This window comes from Coptis chinensis, chromosome 9, assembly GCF_015680905.1.
Source record: "Coptis chinensis isolate HL-2020 chromosome 9, ASM1568090v1, whole genome shotgun sequence".
NCBI lineage: Eukaryota > Viridiplantae > Streptophyta > Magnoliopsida > Ranunculales > Ranunculaceae > Coptis > Coptis chinensis.
In genome coordinates this window covers 40,070,932-40,075,264 of record NC_141464.1, presented here as the reverse complement: position 1 = coordinate 40,075,264, position 4,333 = coordinate 40,070,932, and the positions used below count along the sequence as shown (strand labels likewise).

The following is a 4,333-nucleotide window of genomic DNA, read 5'->3' as shown; positions in this document are numbered from 1 at the left end:
CTAGTTTATTAAGTATGAATCAATATAGAATCAAATCCCTCTAATTCCCTCTCTTAGAATTCACATTTTAGTATTGAATTGTCCTAGTTTAAATTATAACATCTAAATTAGTTAAATCACCGTCTTAACATAATTTCATTACGTTACTCTCATTGTTTTTGTTAGAATTAATTAAACTAGGAAACATTATATCTAAACGAGGTAGGAGTGGAACGAATTCTCTACTCCACATATTGAACGATAATGAGAGTAGAACTTTGATCATATAGTGTAAACAAGTATTTAGTTTTACTTATTCATAGAATAACTAGTTAAGAGTAGGTAAAACTATTGTTTTTACATTTATCAAATGGTGCCACTGCCATCTTAGTTATGTTTAGCTTCATTTCCTTAAGTAATGTTAATCCTACCAAAATCCCATTAAGCCCACCCACCCTTGTTTGGTTCAGAAACTGATTTTTATTGCAGAAATACCTTTAGTGCACCCCGCGCCCTCATTAGCCTATTTCTGATGCGCGCCCTGCGCCCAAGCACCTAGACGATGTCTCAGGCAAGAGCGCACCCCGCGCCCAAGTGCCTAGACATCGTCTCAGGCAATAGCGCGCCCCGCCCTCAAGCGCCTGGACTTCGAGTCAGGCAAGAGTGTGCCCTGTGCCCTTATTAGGCTAATTTCAAGCGCGCCCCGCGCCCTCTACTGAATAAGCCCAATTTCATAGGTTAGTTCAAACTTTCATTTGTTCAAGTTATTCAGTGTTGCTATCTTCTTGAATACACTGAAATCGCGTATACAAGATGCTATTCAAATGCGTAGCAAAGAAACATTCAGGTACTCCTTCTTCCACTCCTCACCTCTTTTGTAAGAGGAGTCTTTAATTCTAGCATATCAGGGTTGTTTTGACTATTGTCGTGTTTCTTTAACATTGGACTTAGCTTTGAATGAGATTAAGGTCAGGTAAGAAAAAACCGACTAACGTGATCTATCGTGAACATCAACGCACACACCTATCTAGAATACCACACACTACACATTAATCAATGGCTAAATAAAGAGAGACTCCTCTCTCTGACTTTTACAAAGCCCTGATCGATAGCCCTAAGTCGCATCGTTCTTGCAGACCTAGTGGGGAATTTTCAAATTCCCCCAAATATTTTTAATTTGTTACCAGTTTTTCATGGGTTAGATCATGAGAAGCCCTATCAGCATATGCATAGGATAAAACAAGTTCTTACCACGTTCCATCATCCTACTATAGGCGCGGAACAAATTAAATTGAGGGTGTTTCCTTTCACCCTAGTCGATAAGGCGGCGACTTGGTTAACTGCCCAAGCGCCTAATTCTGTGGACTCATAGGCCAAACTTGTCCAATTGTTTATGGAACAGTTTTACCCACCATTGAAGACAAATGAAATAATATATAAAATTCATTTTTTTCTGCCAAAACCCTTATGAATCCTTTTCAGAGGCCTGGAATCGTTTCACTGATCTTCTCATTGAGTGTCCACATCATAACCTTGCGAAAGACACTCTAGTTCGTGCCTTTTTCAAAGGGCTTTAACAAAAGAGGTTCTTGATATAATGAATGGGGGTATTTTCCTTAGTAAAGGAGCCTCAGAGGCTTATATGTTTTTAGAAGATCAATCTAAGCGTAATAATAACTAGGGGGTAGTAATGATATCCCCCGCTCCGCTAGTTATTCTTCAACAGTTAAGGCTGCCAGTATGTTTGAGATTAAATCTGATCCTGAGCTTAAAACTTTAAAATCTCTCACCAAAAATGTAGAAGCTATTTATGTTCAACAAAAGCCTACTCCTGTCATGAATGTCAACTCTATTCCATGTAATTTCTGTTTGAGTCCTGAGCATCCTGACTCCTATTGTCCTCTCGCCTATGAACAACAACCATCATAACCAGATAATGTTTGCTCCATTAATAGCTATCCTATTCCTAATGCCCCTTGGAGAAAAAATCCCAACTTCAGTTGGAGAAATAATCAACAAGTTACATCGCCAGGGTATAATAATCAAACTGTTAGGCTAGCAAACAATTACAACCAAGCTCCACCATGACAAGGACAAAGACAAGGTAATTATAATAATTATAATGCTAATAGAGGTATTGTTTTGGTTAATAATAACTACCACAACCCACCCGTTAATAATCAACGTGAGATAGTTCCTATCACACCACCTATAACAACAACACATCCACAACCGGATCATTTCGACGCTTTCATGCAAGCTCAACAAAAGATTTTACAATCCATTGATCAATTCATAAAATAGTTAACCCAATAGAGAGGCCAACCAAAAGGTGTGTTTCCAGGTCAAGCAATACCTAATCCTAAAATGCCAAACACAGCGTTTGAAATAACCAGTAATACTAGTAATAAAAAAAGAAATGTAGGTGAGTTAAATGCCATCACCACTCTCCGTGCTGGCAAGGTGGTTGATAACGCCGTAACTGTGCCCGTTGTTACCCCTCCAGTGGTCACTACCAATGAAAATATACTAGATACTGAAATAATAACTGAAGATCCTACCCCTATAGAGATACCAGTTACACCACAACCTAAGAAACAAAAGGCCAAGGTTAAACATCTTGTTGATCCATATGTTAAATATAGAGAGAAACCACCATTTCCCCATAGATTAACCATGTTAACCAAGGATACAAATTTTGATGAGATTAGGGAAGTTTTTAAAAATCTAACGATAAACCTACCTTTTCTTGAAGCTATTAGAAAGTTTCCACACCATGTTAAGTTTCTCAAAGAGTTGTGCACTACTAGGCGTAAAATAAATATTCCTAAAGATGCCTTTTTAACTGAACAATTTCCAACTTTATCCGAACATAATGGAATCGTTAAGTACAAGGACCCTGGTCGTCCTACTATATAATGCACCTTAGGGGATACTCACATGACAACTGCTCTATTAGACTTGGGGGCTAGTGTTAACTTACTCCTTTATTATTTATATAAACAAATAGGCCTACAAGAGATGCAACCAACTAAAATGATGTTGCAATTAGCTTATCGTTCTATTAAGTATCCTAAGGGTATGGTTGAAAATGTGTTTGTTAAGGTTCAAGATTTCTACTATTCGGCTGATTTCGTTATCCTCAATATAGAAGTCGCTAACAACTATGTTCCTATCATCTTAGGGTGTTCTTTCTTGGCAACTGCCAACGCGCTTATAAACTACCACGATAGTTCGATGTCCATGTCTTTTGGCCAGCTTTCTATTGAGGTTAATGTTTTTAAAATGATGCAACAGTTACCTGATACGCCTATTGATGGTCTGTTGAGGTTAATGTTTTTAAAATGATGCAACAGTTACCTGATACGACTATCGATGGGGAGGTTAGAATGATCGAGAGCTTAGCTCAAGATTATTTCAATAACACATTTCCAGAAAATCAGATGAATAAATTCCTTTCTTTCGAAAGTTCAGATTTTGACGATGACTCCTACGTAGAGGAAGTCAACTCCCTTTTCAAGTCTACTCCTATCTTAGATCTTTCTGTAGCTCCATCTACCGAGTTTGAAGATCTTCTACCTAAATAAGTCTTCACTATTCACAATGAGGAACCTCCAGAAGCCTTTATCGACATTCCTCCCACCCCTGTGCTTAAACCTCTTCCTTCTGAGTTGAAGTATATTTAACTTGATCTGGATGGTAGTCATCTGGTAATTATATCTTCTCTGTTGTCTGCTGATGAAGAGGCACGTTTGATTAGGGTGATTAGAGAATATCGTTCTACGATTGGTTGGTCCCTAGATGACATTAAAGGAATTAACCCTAATGTATGCACACATCGTATCCATTTGGAGGATAATGCAAAGACTTCTCGACAACCTCAGCATCGCTTGAACCCTGCCATGAAAGAGGTGGTCAGGGAAGAAGTCTTACGGTTACTCGATGCGGGTATCATATATCCCATTTCCGATAGCGAATGGGTAAGTCCCATTCATGTAGTCCAATTGAACGTCTAGCTGGTCATGCTTATTATTGTTTTTTAGATGGCTACTCTGGCTATTTTCAGATTATTATCGATATTGATGACCAAGAAAAGACTATCTTCACATGTCCTTTTGAAACATATGCCTATAAACGAATGCCTTTTGGCCTTTGTAATGTTCCTGGTACCTTCCAGCGGTGTATGCTTCATATCTTTAGTGACATGGCAGAGCGTTTCAAAGAAGTTTTCATGGATAATTTTTCTATCTATGGAGACTCTTTCAGTGACTGCCTGTCTAAAGTTTTGACACAGTGTGAGGAGAAGAATCTGGTTTTAAATTGGGAAAAATGTCATTTCATGGTTAAAAAAAGG

The 4,333-nt window shown here is 38.2% G+C and overlaps 1 non-coding gene across 1 annotated transcript; it reads right to left on the bottom strand.

The window, feature by feature from the left end:
• Positions 1-1,405: 1,405 nt before the first annotated feature.
• Positions 1,406-1,513, bottom strand: LOC147475962 (small nucleolar RNA R71). Its single transcript, XR_015209999.1, has one exon. It is a non-coding gene; the product is annotated as a small nucleolar RNA R71 (small nucleolar RNA).
• Between the last annotated feature and the right edge of the window lie 2,820 nt (positions 1,514-4,333).